Source organism: Uranotaenia lowii, chromosome 3 (assembly GCF_029784155.1).
Source record: "Uranotaenia lowii strain MFRU-FL chromosome 3, ASM2978415v1, whole genome shotgun sequence".
NCBI classification, from domain to species: Eukaryota; Metazoa; Arthropoda; class Insecta; order Diptera; family Culicidae; genus Uranotaenia; species Uranotaenia lowii.
This window is the reverse complement of record NC_073693.1, coordinates 190,072,345-190,088,934: the sequence shown is the minus strand read 5'-3', so window position 1 is coordinate 190,088,934 and position 16,590 is coordinate 190,072,345. Positions and strand designations below refer to the sequence as shown.

The 16,590-nt window shown below is 40.8% G+C and overlaps 2 long non-coding RNA genes across 2 annotated transcripts; one reads left to right on the top strand and one right to left on the bottom strand.

The window, feature by feature from the left end:
- Nucleotides 1-308: 308 nt before the first annotated feature.
- On the bottom strand, nucleotides 309-630 carry LOC129754830 (uncharacterized). The gene is made up of 3 exons (XR_008739115.1): nucleotides 574-630; nucleotides 441-512; nucleotides 309-381 (listed from the first exon to the last, which is right to left on the bottom strand). It is a non-coding gene; the product is annotated as an uncharacterized LOC129754830 (long non-coding RNA).
- A 12,833-nt stretch (nucleotides 631-13,463) lies between these two features.
- Nucleotides 13,464-14,249, top strand: LOC129754821 (uncharacterized). Its single transcript, XR_008739106.1, has 3 exons — nucleotides 13,464-13,650; nucleotides 13,714-13,809; nucleotides 13,873-14,249. It is a non-coding gene; the product is annotated as an uncharacterized LOC129754821 (long non-coding RNA).
- The last annotated feature ends 2,341 nt before the right edge of the window (nucleotides 14,250-16,590 follow it).

Below are 16,590 nucleotides of genomic sequence, written 5' to 3'. Positions count from 1 at the left end.
CGCACACGACCCTACGCGTTTCCTCTAAACTCGCGACCACTGGAATCAGTGATTGTTGCACGACGGTTTAATCAACCAATTTTATTATTATCTCCTTTACGAAAAAATATAAAATTCCTAAAAATATAGGTTTGACTTTAGAAATATGCTTGTTTGTTACAATTTGATTTGACTTACAGTCAGTGATTAACCGTCACACAACTGCAGTGAGTCTTGAACTCAATTTACTTGTGCAGAATGTAGGTATCTGTAACAGTTTGAGGTTATGTTAAAGGGTTTCTATTAGGGAAAGTGCCAAGTGACCTCACCGTAGAATGATTATAGTATGATTGTTCAATTATCCTACGTTTGTCCGTAGTGCACCATAAATAATGACGAGAACTGGGGGATAATAGTAAAGTTATAAGCTAGTCATTACCGTGGCTTCGACACGTTCTTACCCATCAAATTATATGAGGTCTAATTGTGAAAGACGGAATACGGTATCTTAGCACCAGTTCGCGCGCAATTATCTAAGAAATTAAAGATTCATAAATCTACAGTTCATATACGTTAGTTATCTTCACTGAATACCTCCTGTACTATACGGTAATACGTTGTTAAACTTGCTTATCGATAACTCGAAGATCACTCGACCACGTTTTAACTAAAATGTAATGATTCCACTCTAACTGGTCCTCAAGCTCTTTCTCTTTCTGTTTAGATACTAATAATATTTTGCTAGCTTAACTGTCAGGTCAGGGATCTGACGAATGTTGACACTTAGTGTTGCTGCAGTTGATAGGGGAGCGATGGGTTCGATGTTGGATTGGCGCATGCAACAGTGATAATCTTTGCCGGTAATGAAGCAATCTCGATTTCGCGCAAGCCATTTGATCGGCGTTTCTATTCTGCGTGGCTAAATCAACATGATTCCTCAATTCTACACACTTAATCTTTTCTCCTGTGATCGGGAGGATTCTGTCCTGTATTTTCAACAGCTGAAATTACAGGACGATTTCAGGACAGAAAAACAGCTCAGGAAAACAACTGTCAAATTTACCTGTAGACTCGAAACGGATTCGCCCAGTAATTTGCAGGTAATTTTTAGGTGCTCCTGAGCGTTCGAGACGGGTTCTTCTCGAGTATTTCAGGGAATGGAATCGTTTGGCGGTCTCTTTTTAAAATTTATCCCAAATTTTAATTATTATTCTATGTTTAATAAAGACAATGATTTGCATTTAAAAAATCAACAATTTAGTTCAAAATATTAATTGTATCATTTGACGCAGAACACTTAAAAAATTTGAAAATCACAGCACTCGACTTCATGATAGAATTATAGAAAGTAGTCACGGAAGGTCCTCGAAATCAGCTGCATGGTTAAATGGATCGATGCTGCGACCTGCTCAAACACCTGCGGACATGGAGAGATTGCGTCGACCAGAGGAATTTTCTGAGCGCTGAGGCGGGTTTCATGCACGGTTATTTGGAACTGAGTCGGGGATGTTAGTACCCGCACAAATTTGCTTCGTTTACGTGCTGTCGAAACAAAAAGATTATTTAAGTGGACAATTTTTCAAGGAAACATACAGCACACACTCACTTTCTCTTTGTAAGAGTTGTTCAACGATTTTGGAAGTCCCGGAACTTTGTGGCCACTCTACAGGGTTAGGCCTAATCAGAACCGCCCGAAGATTGGCGGTGGTGGTGGCGGAACAGTTGTGACTATCTCTGCTGGTGTTGTTATTATGGTTGGTCTGCTGCCGATTCTTGTTTCTCGAAGCTGCTATATATACAGCCTTATTCTGCGCCGCGCGTGACGTGATGATTGTCACCTCACCTCGGAGTCACCGTGACTTTTGTCACCTTATTCCCGGAGTCGATGTGCACTGTAATTCTCATTGACTCAGATTTGAAGGAAAACAATTCAAAATGCGCCAAAACTAGGAAAACTCAAATTTTGATTAGAGCGGCAAAACTCAAAACTGAATTGTAGCGGTTTTCGCGAATTCTGAGTTGTTTTCAATCAGGCATTTTAAAGAAGCGTTTGAACGGTCTGAGCCAAAATAACTCAGAATTTTATAAATTTTTGACACGGTTTCGAAAGGGATGATATTTTTTTGAAAAAAAAAAGTGAAATTTTGGATGAATGATAACAAATTTAAAAACATAAAAAACGTTTATTTCTCGTCGCTTTTGTTTTTCGCTGGAGTCGGCGAGAGGCAACCACCATTTTTGTGTTGGCATATCGTTCCTCTCCTGCAAACAAAGGAATTTAGCGATGGAAAAGGATTGGGAACAGCAGAAATTGGCCAACGTTTATCTCGGCATGGCTGTTGCTAAAATGAAAAAAAAAAACTGATTCAAACTACGTACCTATTGGAAAAAATATTTTTGGTAACTTATTTTTACTTACTTGAATAAGGAGGATGGATTAGCTGGAGCCGCTGGTGCTTCAGCCATTGGTGCAAGAGATGGTTTTGGCAGTTGCAACTTCGTCGCCGTTGGTTCCGATTTTCGCTCGTTTTATCACAAAACTTTTCCTCCTTCTCATCGCCCCCGGTTTCGACGGTTGTTGTTCCTCGGTGGGAATAGACTTCATGGTTAGCCGGTATTTCCGCCTATTCCAGTTGCGAAAAGCTGTTCCGCATCTAGTGGAAACCAACCTAGAGGGGATTAAAATATTTATATATAAATAAATAAAAAAAAGTTTTAAAATTTTACCCGTCGCCGTCCGACTAACAACTTTTGTTTTCAAACGCTCTGAGTTGTTTTCATCTATTTTACTCGAGAAAGTGTGCGTCTCTGCTAAGTACCGGGATTTGAAACTCGCTAGATGAAAACAACTCAAAATTTTGAAGGTTTCTCACTCAGTTGTTTTCTTCTTCATATATGGTGCGACTCCTGAACAAAAACAAATCAGTCTCTGAATAATTTGAAATTACCGTGTGGGTAAAGTGACAGTATCTCATTCAGGTGAGTGACTGAATGAACACATCTGTCAAAATGGTCGTCATTGCGCTGGTGTTGTTTTGATTTCGCTCGCGGTTCGGATTTTCGGGATAAAATTTCTTAACAACGGATCCGATTTCCGGTTCGAAAAACGTCGTAATCGGTTTGTATGGTGTCAGCAAATCATTCAATAAGGAAAAATGGGCAGGTTACGCGACCCAAGCGAACAATCCTAGAATTAAATCTGAGCCGGGAACCTGCTGTGAAACGCCAACACAAGAATCGACGTCAAAAATTGTAAGTGATACAAAAATTTCAGATTAGTTTAAAAAAATTAAAATAAATAAAAAGAAAACATTGCAGGTTTTTGGCGATTATGGTGTTCAATTCTACGACCTGAAAATTTCAGTTTGAAATAACTGTAAGGTTTCGACCAAATTGTTATTAGGTGTTGACTCGGATGTGGTTTCGCAATTCAATGCAGCCGATGACATCCATACGGTTTGTCGAGCACATCAACTGGTTATGGAAAGATACAAATGACACTTCAATTAAACTGTTCAAACCGTTTGGTCGTTGGGTGCGGACAATTGTTTTTGGTAAGATAGTTGATTGTCGCGTACCAATTCTCTACTAATGGTTTTTATTGTTATTTTTTTTAGAGGTTAACATGACGGCCGAATCAGGAAGAACATTTTGGAAGGTATCTCCGAAGAGTGCGGCTTACTTCCTTTCCACCCCCAAACGACCGACCAACCAATCGAAATTTCCCTAATCAGAACAGGCCACGACACAAGAACGGAAACCAGCCGGGCTAGGTCAAAATTGCGAACCAGTTGAAGTTTATCGACAAGCATCCGGAAGAGGAACAGGAAATACTTACCGAACCTCCATCGGTGACTGACAAAAATTTGGCCGAAGCCTCTACTGCCCGAGTCTATACCCGATGCAGTTCCTAATATGCATTAAAGTTCTGCCGTAACTGATTCTTTGGCATTTCCGAATTTCAAAATATCTCCGCGAAGTCTCAAAGATTATTTAAAAGTTTTTTTTTTAAAGCTGATAGTCTATGATAGTTTTTTTTAAGACGATGTACTTTACATGAGATGGTACAAGAATGAGCACATCACGAACAAACGTGCACTTTCCCACAAGCTACTAATAATTCAATAGTTTGCTGCCAAAGGATAAATAACATTATACATTGTAATTAAAAAAAAATCAGAATAAAAACTATAACTACATATTTGTAAAGTTTTTACTATTCTTCTACATTTGAAAATTAAAGAAGAACAACTTTAAAAATTGTATCAGAAACAATTTTTTTTAATAATTTCCCGCATAATTAAAAACAGTTGGGGATATAGTACTAACTATTAACTTAATATATTGGTAGCAGTACCAGTATGAAATATCTTCCAAGTATCATTTCATTATACATGTTCAAAATTTTATTACCTCAATAAATTATGACAGGATCGTATCAGTGACAGTGACAATATGATATATGATTTAGTAAGTATAGTATAATAAGAGAATAAAAATTTGCAACCTTTGAATATTGTCTCTGGACCTTATCCAGGACTCTAACAGTGTACGACAAAGTTTCCTTATATTTTCTTAGCATTAGACATTAAATTAAAAAAAAAACAACATTGACAACATTGTATGAGTTAGACAAGTCGTTATCATTTCACCTCTTGCGGATAATAACTAATATTGTTATTTTAAGATGTAGTTGTGAGCTTATGCATTTTTTCGCTCTTGGGTTCAGCATCTGCTAATTTTCACTTCACTTCGTTAAAATTTGTGTCGGCAACCCCACGCCAGGTTCGGAACTGAAAACTGTGTTCAAAATGGCTCCGAAAAAAAAGAATCACGCTGAGAAAAACACACAGAACGCGAAAAGTAAGTAAAACTATATTATATTATCGATAAAAACTAGTGAGATTAAATAAAACTAATGAAATTACAGAAACAAAGATCTCTGCTGAGCGGAGAGCGGAAAAAAAATCTACTGAAAGGCTGAACAATGCAGATCTGCACAAATAGGTAAGATTGTATAATCCATGTATAATATCAGAAATAAAAAATAAAAATCTCAACATTTAAATTTTTTAATTTTATTTTATTTTTTGTGGGAAAGAATTGGAACTATATTGGTTATGGTACAGGGAAGCTCTTTTTAAAAATATTTTACAATATGCGGAACGTATGATTGAGCGTTATTTTTACTACAAACTACTATAAGCAAACTATATCCATTGAAGTTGATGAAATCTATGATTTTGTATTCCAACGTAGCTAGAACATTCAGGTAGATTGTTTTGCTCGCCAAAAGTGGATGATATTTTAACCGTATCCAATAATGTAGCATGAAATATTTGTTCGAAAAAATCGCTCTTTTTGAATGGTAAACATGCTTAACAGCCCTTTCCCCATATGGTACTTTAACATATAATCATAATACAGATTGTTAATATGGTCTGTGTTATTGTACATATACTGTTCACTTTACAATAAACGATAACGTTTAGAGACAATATAGAATATTCTCTATATATTGTAATTGATTATGCGGGTTACTACTACTTGAAGTTCAACAATCGCTTAACTGGACGATAGATGGTGACCTGATACTTTTTTGCTCATCAAATTCTCGTCGTGTTTACTAATTTATTGATTATTGGCATTAATATTCTAATACATTTGAAAATTAAAGAAGCACAACTTTAAAAATTGTATAGGAAACTTTTTTTTAAATTTACTTCTACTTGAAGTTCGACAATCGCTTAACTGAACGATAGATGGTGACGATACTTTTTTGCTCATTAAATTCTCGTCGTGTTTACTAGTTTATTGATGTTTTTAAGCATTAAAACATACTAGTTAAAAAATATGATCGAATTTCAACAATTAATAACCCGTTTTACAGTAATTTTCGTGTTTTTTCATTTCATTTCTATCTCGTCGCCACCTGAAAAGGTACCGACAATTGTCACCTAAAATCGTCACCCGAATGCGACGATTCTCACCCACGGTGACTACGAGAATAGGGTAAGAACTCACAAAGTTCATCCGAAGTGACGTTCCTCACCTAAACCGACTACCGGAATAGAGTGACTTGGGTGACTCGACTATCCTCACGTCACTCGCGGCGCAGAATAAGGGCCATATTCTACCCTGGTTTATCCCTGGGAAAACTTGTAGCCTGCAAATTGGTGAAAGTCTTCCCGAACTAAATCTCTATTTTTTTGGAGTAGAAACGACATCTGTCCATTGAAGACCATGATCTCTCCTGATGATTATCAATGATAATCTGGGGCATAAGCTAATTGGAGTGTTGTACTGTAGCCTGAAACTTAACACAAAAAAATTTCAATTTCATTCATTTCCCAATTGAGAAAATTCCCATGGCACTTACCAGCTTTTTGTTAAATTCATTTTATTCCTCAACCCTGCTGTTTGTCCCATTGATTGATTGATGCGGTTAATACTTGTTAAGCTGTTTCGGATAATCGTACACCCAAAATAATTTAGAAATTTATTATACGGGATTTTTCACGTAAACTAAGCTTTTGTAGCATCCCGCATGTGAAAAAACCCTAACTTGTATAATCAATACTGTAATTAAACTTATCCAGAAACTGTGACTGTTCATGTTATACTAGAAATAACGTGAAACCTTGTTTGAATTTTTTTTAAGAACGATTAAAATGATTCATTCACGTTCATGTAAAAAGTGATGTTTATGTGAAAGGTAAAATTGATCTTGAACTAAAACCTCGAACGTGCGCATTTTTCACTCAGCGAAACTAGCAGTCCGAGATGCCAGGTAGTTTTTAAATAATTTGTATTTGCGATAAATTAAAAAGCTGTATTTTTTTAGAATTTTATTAGTTCACAACTTAAAGAAAGTATGAATGAACAACATCTTTTTTTTGTATTTTAGTTTCTATCGTTTTTTTATCTCTATTTAAAAATATATAGTGGAATAATTTTTAACTGTGGTATTTATAAATAAGTTTATTCATCATCATATGAACATATAAAACTCAGTAAAAATTCAAAAAATCCTTCTTCTTTAACATACTGTACCGTTCATAATTGTATATAGAAATTGAAAGCACGCACGTCACTTTGACTTTGAACCACAGAAAATTTGAACTTCCATAACTTTTGACTCTGATGATATTTTTTGATCAACATCTCTGACCACACAATCTTCAGAAAGCTAAATTTTTGTGATATAATAGTGTGATAGATTATCTATCTTACGCAGAAAATTTGATCAACAAATATCATCAGAGTAAAAAAGTGTTGGAGTAGGCCGATCTTAGGTGTAACTAATCACAGCAATCGAGATACTCCAATGTCATTAGATCATAAGTTTTTCAATCATTCGCAAATACAACTTCAAACTTCCAAGACGTGTTTCTCTTGAACTCTGCTGAACCCCATACTAGAGGTTATAGGCCCAGTCAGGAAGATTTGAAGAACCGAAATGTTTTCTGCAGTTGGAAGTTCTGGTGGCGGTGACGGTCCGAGCGCTTCAATCTCAAGTCTACCCGGAATCCAAAGGCTAACAGGGCGCGACAACTGGTCCAGTTGGAAGTTTGCCGTGCGTACATACCTGGAATTGGAGGAGCTGTGGGATGTGGTGAAGCCGACCGTTACTGATACCAGTGCGAGGCCAACGATTGATCCTAGAAAAGATCGCAAGGCGAAGGCGAAGATAATCCTGCTTTTGGATCCGATTAATTATGTGCACGTTCAGGAAGCCGAAACTGCACATGAGGTCTGGTCGAATCTGGAGAGAGCGTTTGAAGACTCCGGCACGGAACGCAAGGTTGGTTTGCTCAGAAATCTGATCAACACGAAGCTTGAGAACTGTGGTTCGATGGCCGAGTACGTTAATCGAATCATGTCAACGTCGCACCAACTGAGAGGCATCGGATTCGACGTCAGTGACGAATGGGTTGGAGCATTGCTGCTTGCTGGCCTTCCCTCCGAGTACCGCCCGATGGTAATGGCGATTTCAAATTCCGGCATCGAGATCAAAGGCGATCTCATCAAAACCAAGCTGCTTCAAGAATGCGAGGATCCGGCGGTAGGTTCTGCACTCGTTACCAAGAACTACCGGAAGGTCCAGCACAATTCTCAAACCCATCTGAGAAGTCATCATGAATCGAAGTCTCACAACGAAGAGCCGAAGGGTCCGAGATGCCATGCGTGTTCGAAGGTCGGACACATTGCCAGGAATTGCCCGAAGAGGAACCGGAAAGGAGTCAGAAAGGACAACGCATTTTGCACGGTGCTGTCGACGGTGGATCAAGCTCGAAATGGTGAGTGGTACTTCGACTCAGGGGCCACATCCCATTTAACCAACGACGAAAATCTGCTCGAGAATCGGCGCCGAGGCAGTGGTACCGTGGTTGCTGCCAATCAAGAAGCGATGGCTGTTGTGTCCATCGGAGATGCGAAGCTGAAGTCACGACTCAACCCAGGTGAAATCAACGTTCGAAATGTCCAGTTTACTCCGGGTCTCTCGACAAACTTACTGTCCGTTAGCCAAATTGTCGAGAACGGGAACAAGGTCATCTTCGAAAATAGCGGGTGCGCTGTTGTCAATTCCGACGGAGAGGTTTTCGCAACCGGAACGAAGGTGAATGGATTATTCAAGTTCGATGGTCAGAAGTCCCATCAATCTTTGGCTTGCTCGTCCGGTGGAACTCAATCGATTTGGCACAGCAGAATGGGTCACCTACACATAAGAAGTCTGAAGCAACTCCGAAATGGCCTGGTATCCGGAGTCCAATTTCAAGACGATGATGGTGATGCATGTAAGATTTGTCCCCTTGGAAAACAAACCCGTTTACCTTTCAGCAAAGACGGTTCACGAGCGAACGAGGTGCTCGAGGTGATCCATTCAGACGTTTGCGGACCGATGGAGGAACCTTCGATTGGGAAGAATCGGTACTACATCACGTTTGTGGACGATAAATCCAGGAAGATCTTCGTCTATTTTTTGGCGACGAAGTCCGAGTCCGAGGTGCTACAAGCGTTCCAGTCCTTCCACAGTATGGCCGAAAGACAACAGGGTTGCAAGATCAAGACCATTCGAACGGACAATGGGAAGGAGTACACAAATCGAGGTTTCCAAAGCTTTTTGGAACGACTTGGCATCAAACACCAAACAACCACTGATTACACCCCGGAGCAAAACGGCTTGGCGGAGCGTGTCAACAGGTCTATCGTCGAACGAGCCCGGTGTTTACTCTTCGAAGCCGGTCTTCCGAAGCGCTTCTGGGCAGAAGCGGTATCCACATCCGTTTATCTGTTGAATCGGTCACCAACCAAGGGTCACGCCAAGACGCCTGAGGAAATATGGTCAGGAAGAAAGCCGGATTTATCGCATCTAAGAATTTTCGGAACTACGGTGATGGCTCACGTTCCGAAACAAAAACGACGCAAATGGGATGCCAAAGCTGAAGAATGCATCCTTGTTGGTTACGAGGAAAACTCCAAGGCGTATAGAGTGTACAACATCAAGACACGCTCTTTGACGAAGGTCCGGGATGTTACGTTTCTGGATGAAGGAAGAGCAAAGTCGCAATCAGCATCGGGTGTCGTGAGGGTTCAACATCCTCAACCGGTGTACATACAGCTGGACTTTGAGGAACCAGTTGTCCAGCATCCTGCACGAAACGTTCCAGTTACCCCTGTGACGATGGTTCCGACTACTTCACGAAACGTTCCGGCATCCGAGGGTCCCAAATCGATGGAAGACATCCTTACCGATGACGAATCAGACGAAGAAGACCGACCAGTACATCCTTCACGTGACGTGACTATTCCCACTGCGCTCCCCCCGCACTCTACTTCAAATCCACCCGTGTCACAGGTGTTGAGGCGCAGCGGACGGGAGCGCGCAGTTCCAGGCAAGTTGCTTGACTATTTGATTGGTTTCAAAGGTAGTATACCTGCTCGTGAAATTTCAGCTTCATCGCATGAGTCAAGCAGATCTGGTCGCGACAAGCCAACTGGTGGTAACGCTCAGGCAACCGAACCCAAGCAAGGACTGGTGGTGACGTGTCGCAATTCCAAGCGAGCCAAGAAATCCAAACGGTCAACAGGTGATCCCCAAACCCCCCGAGAGGCCCTTGGTGGTGATGACGGCGATCGTTGGTGGGCTGCAATGCAGGAGGAGTACGACGCGCTGATGAAAAACGGAACCTGGGAATTGGTAGATCCCCCGAGAAATCGAAAGGTCGTTGGCTGCAAGTGGACGTACAAGACGAAGCGGGACGAACGAGGAACCATCATTCGCTACAAAGCCCGTCTGGTAGCCCAAGGGTTCACACAGAAGTATGGATGCGACTACGACGAAGTGTTCGCTCCGGTGGTGCGCCAGACTACCTTCCGCACGTTGTTGGCCGTTGCTGCTAAGCGGAAAATGGTGGTTAAGCAGTACGATATCAAGACCGCATTTCTCCACGGCGATCTTGAGGAGGAGATATACATGCGGCAACCACCCGGATTCATCGCAGAAGGAGCAGAACACAAGGTGTGCAGACTGAGGAAGAGCCTCTACGGTCTGAAACAAGCTGCCAGGGCATGGAATTCCAAGCTGCATTCCGCGCTTTGCAAGCAGGGTTTCCAGCGCTGCAAAGCGGATCCATGTCTCTATCGGAAGGTGGGGGACGAAAAAGCCTGTTACGTGCTGGTTTACGTTGACGATTTGGTAGTAGCCAGCGAGGAAATTGAGCTTTGCGAAACTTTGATTGCTGCTTTGAAGAAGCAATTCGAACTGAGTGAGCTCGGAGACATCCATTACTATCTCGGGATTGAGGTTCAGCGAGACGAGAAAGGCGATTTCTTCGTAAACCAGCAGCAGTACATCGAACAAATCATTCGAGAGACGGGTATGGCGGATGCCAAGGACTCCAAAATTCCGTTGGATCCGGGTTATATCAAGCAGGAAAGGAAGGAGGCACCGTTGTCCGATAATCAAGCGTTCCAGAAGGTAATTGGTCAACTTCTCTACCTTTCAGTCAACACCCGACCGGACATATCAGCATCGGTGTCCATTCTGAGTCGCCATACCAGCTGCCCCACGCAAGGAGATTGGAACGAGATCAAAAGGGTAATCCGCTACCTGAAGGGAACCAGCCACTATCGTCTTCGATTAAGCAGAGCTGGAGATAGGTCTGGTCTAATAGGATACGCTGACTCGGATTGGGCGGAGAACATTGAAGACCGAAAATCCAACAGTGGTCAAGTCTTCAAGTTTTGCGGAGGTACCATAAGCTGGAGCTGCAGGAAGCAAACGTGCGTTTCCTTATCCACAGCGGAGGCCGAATTCATCGCATTATCCGAGGCGTCACAGGAAGCGATCTGGCTGACCCGCTTGTTGGCCGACATGGATGAGAATGGAGACGTTACGATCAACGAGGATAACCAGAGTTGTCTCAATATGCTGGATACCGAAAAATTCAGCAATCGGACGAAGCACATCGCCACAAAATACCATTTCGTTCGAGACCTCAAGCAAAAGAAGGAGATCGACGTCGTCTATTGCCCGACTGAAGACATGGTAGCCGATCTACTGACGAAACCCCTTTCGGCTACGAGACTCAAGAAGTTGGCGATCGACGCTGGATTAGAATCAACCGATCGAGGAGGAGTGTTGGAGTAGGCCGATCTTAGGTGAAACTAATCACAGCAATCGAGATACTCCAATGTCATTAGATCATAAGTTTTTCAATCATTCGCAAATACAACTTCAAACTTCCAAGACGTGTTTCTCTTGAACTCTGCTGAACCCCATACTTCAAGAAAAAGATATGGAAGTTCAAAGTCGAAGTGACAGTGCACGTGCCTCCAATCTCTATACAATTATGATCAGTACTGCATTTCAATTTTATTTTTCAATCTAAAGTAAATATGATCAAAAATCACATAAAAAAATATGGCTCAAGAAAATAATTAATTCGAATTGCATGAAAAAATTTCAATACCAGTCAACTGGCATCACTGCCTTCATCAGAGAGGACAATCAGAATTCAAAATGGCGTTGAGTTTGTGTTCATTTTTATTGTCATTTTTTCGCGTTCTCGGACTTCTTTAATAAGCACCTACTCATCCGGTTTATGGATTCAGCATTCCCTCACCACTCCAGAATGCAGCCGGCCACCACTACGAATCCCAGCTCGTGTATATCCAGACGATCAAAGCCGATTCGACTGCCTCCGGAAGAACCACATCATTTTACCATGGAACTGTAGCATAAAAGTAGGTGGAATAAGCTACAATGACAGCACTGGTGATTTTGTTTCCGCTATTGAGGTGGACGGAGATGGACCACCGGCTTTCGGAGGTCAAGAACGAGCAAACAGCACTTCCGGAGAGGTAACAGCAGTCGATTGGTTAGGATGGATGATTTCCTGCCCCTGGTGAAATGTAAATTAAGTAGGACAAAGAAGCTGCAAACCATCATCGGTTAGTGAAGAATATATTATTGGAAAATTGTTTATTATTTCTTAATTTTTAAATTAAATAGGTACTAATATTTTATTTTGTTTTTGTTTCAGCAATACTGAAGAAGGAAAAAATTTGAGAAAAGTGCCGTGCCGTGTGTGAGAATGTGACCAATTTTGAGTGGCAATATCACAGATCTCTCGGAAGCACCAGCCTGACTTATCCCGGTGACGAAGCCTTCAATGGACCAACTCGACCTCCCAGCTGAACCGGCCTCACGTTAGCATCCACAGCTTCAGAAAGATATTTAAATTTTAACCAGTGTTAGTGGTCAATTGAGTTAATAGTGGATCAAAAATAATCATGTAAAACTTATAACACGATCATACAATTACGGAAAAATAAAAGGTTTTGAAAATAGTTTGATGATTGAAGAACATTATTCTTTAGAAATAATAAAGCTTTGAGGTTATCGTCTTCTAACAGTTTAACGACCTGATCTAATCCTACAATTTTTGATTATGGTTACGTTATATTAGACACCATCAAATATACAGTAATCTTAGTACAAACGATTCGTATAATCTTCATTTCGATTACTATAACAGTATTCGATACGGTTTGATAAATCATCGAAAAAGGCATTCACATATTTATTCAAGAAACAGTCCAGCACCCTGAAAACGTTGTTCATAAGCGTTTTATAAACCTTTATCAAACTGTTTGTTGAACAGTCGCCCCATACAATTGCTTTAACAGTTTTAAACAGTAACATAACTTAACGCCATATTCGACAGACCGTCGTTTTGGAATTCAAGATAAGTGCAATGTTTTTTATTGTTTCAGATATCATTTTCTAAACGTTTTTTTACACTGTTTCTAAACGTTGTATAACTACTACAGGAAACGTTATGTTACAATATTTTCGTATTCGGGATCCCATCGATTCTACGTTTGCTTTGTAGTAACTACTGTACTTCCATATTACTGGCACATGAATTTCACGTAAAGTCTAGGTGAATGGGCTTGAAACCTTTTTTTGCAATTTTCTCAAGCATGTTGTGGTATATTCCTATTGGAAAAGGGAATTTTTGTCATTTAGCTAACTTGATTTTGTTTGGATGCGGCAGTTCAAGAGGAATTAAGCGTCGCAAGACAAGCAGTACACCACACAGGATGTTCTGCGGGTCCCAAACACGAAAAATACAAATCCGAGCCTCGGGATCAAAATGGGAAGTGTGTATTGTTTTCCCTGTCGAAATTTAATTCAATTTAAGCTGTGGTTTTTGTTGTTTACAGTTTCGAAGAAAGCTTCAAGAGACCCGTTGGGAAGCCGAAGAAAGGCCGTGAGAAGAAGCCTAAGCACCAAAGTTTGCATCTACTGATCCTAACAAGGTAAATTATATATTATTTTAATGATTCTATTTTTAATTGTTAAATATTTTCTATTTTTTACAGGATTCGACAAACCAACTCGATGTAAAGTTCCGGAAATGTGTTTTCAATCAAATAATGAATTAAGTGTAGTGACAGTGTGAAGAATTTTGAAGAAAATAAATTTAAATTTTGATGGAATTCAATTTGTTTTCATTTTATTGCCAGAAGTAGAAACGAAAAAATAGTAGAAAGGATCCAAATATCATTGCGGTACTAAACACATTTCAAGTAGCTTTCATCTTCATAACACGTTGATCGCATTAAAAATTCACGTAAATTGAACGTGATCTCCATAGAACAAAATTCCTATTAGGGGAGCGTTTACTTATTTTATTCGTACAAATTACGTGAAAATCAATTGGATAAAAATTATGTAGTTTTTCACGTAGCAGCGACGTGCAGATTATTTTGGGTGTAGTTCTTCGGAGCTCGGATTTCTTCTAGCGTTTCGGATCTTAGTTGCGTTCCGTTTGATTATTTTTCACTTTCCAAAACTAACACAAGAAAATTATCAGTGAGTGTCCACACGTTAGAAAAGGACAAAACATTTGTTATCTCACACACTGACAGAAAACGCGCGAAACCAGGTGAGTCTCCCGCAACACAGTGTGATACTGTCCAGAATTTCAGGAGAATTGTACGAGTTCCAGTGCACTCGTAGACATTGTATCCCGGATTTCAGGAGAAAGGAAGCGTCCCGATATTCAGGTGGGTTTCGGTTCGAACTTCGTTTGAATTTAGCAATTTGCCTGTGGTTCGGAGAGTCATTATCCCGAGAAGAATAATTGCAATCTTAGTGTGTACAACTGCCCTCTGGCAGACCTCGATATTCAACTCCGTGTTACAGTTGATTTTAAAAGTTTATCTATGGTGTGATTTGAGCAAAAATACAAATAAAAAACCCAACCCTAATCAAAAATAAATAAACTTGTTCGATCAGATTTGGCCCACTGTATCGAATTTATTTTTGAAAAAAACCCGACAGCCCATAGTTCCCGAAAAACAAAAAAAAAAACTGGTACTGTCATCAATATTTCGGGACGTCAGTTTTGGCAAGGGGAGAAAAAGTGTGGTGCTTGGTCGAGGGCGGAGAATTTTGGGCCTGCGGGTCTGGAAAAGGTCCGGGGTTTCGGCTCCGCATCCCCACGGAGGACAGAAGCGGCGATCGTGGCACCGATGGCCACTCCATCATCGCCGTCTTCGGAGCCAGTTCCCTCAAAAAGGTGCACAGCAGGAAAACGATTTCAGCAACATCATCCGACAAGTGCGCTCCATCGGTTCGATACCAGCCACACCTCCGGCTGCTTGGGAGATGCTGCACCAGCAGCAGAACAAGAACTCCAGCAACAACATCCGGCACGGCAAGGTCGTGCGCGCCATCGGTGCGATACCAGCCAAACCTCCGGCTGTGGAAAGTGCTGCACCAGCAACAAAACAACAACAACATCCGGCATGGCAATTCGGTGCGTCGCAATCGATGCAAGCAGCAGAGCAACAAGACCAGCAGCAGCATGGCCAGGCGGTCGAGCGTCTCGGAGGCAAGTACGCCCAACAAACATTTTTGCTGATTAAAAACGCCAATTCTCTGATCGTATGCTGTTTTGAGGTGCTGATTGCTGTTTCAGCTTTCTGACTGAAGAAAGAAATATTTCAGCGCAGTTTCAGCGTATAAGGAAGTTTTATTTCAGCCAACAGAAAGTAGGGGAAAATTGGCTGAAGAATAACTCGTTCAGCCTTTGTCCAACCATTTTTGACACCTTCAAATTTGACAGCCGTCAACTGTACAAGGGTAGCTTCGAAAGCGTCTTTCAGCAATATCAAAATTTTTGTTATTCATGACGAATAAAAATATTTATCTTTTGAATCGTCTAATGATTCGAAATTTCTCATTTTGCATGATAAAATGGCCTTGCCGGGAAATTTACATTTTATTCTCGTAGCAATTTCAATTTCTTCATATGAAATTGACCTTGGTTGAGAAATATTTTTGTCGCTTAAAGAGCGACACTTTTCTGTTCCTTGGCAGAATGCATGGTTGGTTCTGCCTTCTGCGGCATGAGACCAACAAGTCGTAGGTTCAAAGTTCGAGACAAGTTCGAATGAAGAAAAAATAACACGGGAGGGGAAAGGTAGCTGGCAAACATCGGACATACATCGGTCAACATTCTTTTTGTTTTTTTTTCTTCGTTGCTCCGTCAATTGACGTTTCATGTTTCATGTCATCTTCGCTGATTAATTTCTCCAGATCTCGATGTTTAAGGGCTGAACAGCAGCTTCTCTCTGAATTTGGGTTGCCTTCTTTCAGCAAGATAGCTGATTTAAAATTAGAACTAAACAATGTTTCAGCGGTTGTTCAGCAAAAAATGTTTGTTGGGCGAGGCCGAAAGTGGGACCATGCATGGTTCCCAGGAAGGCGCCAGACGGACAAGAACCGTAAGTGGAAAAATACACTCCAAAACTAAAATGTCGGGAGCTTGGGTGGGTCAAAATAAAAGTGGCCTATTGTAAAATGTGAATCAATGTCTTCGTTTTTTTTATTGTGGCGACGACCATACAAACCTTCTGTTACATCCGGCGACATTACGTGTTCTGAATTTACATAAATGGTGTCTCTAAGGGTGTCCTCTTGGACAAAGGCTTTTAACTTGACAACCCTAGCTCTTCTAGAGCATGGGGCTAGATTTGAAACATGGCGCAAGGCCAATTCATATTCCATCTCCTCATCATTAAGATGATACA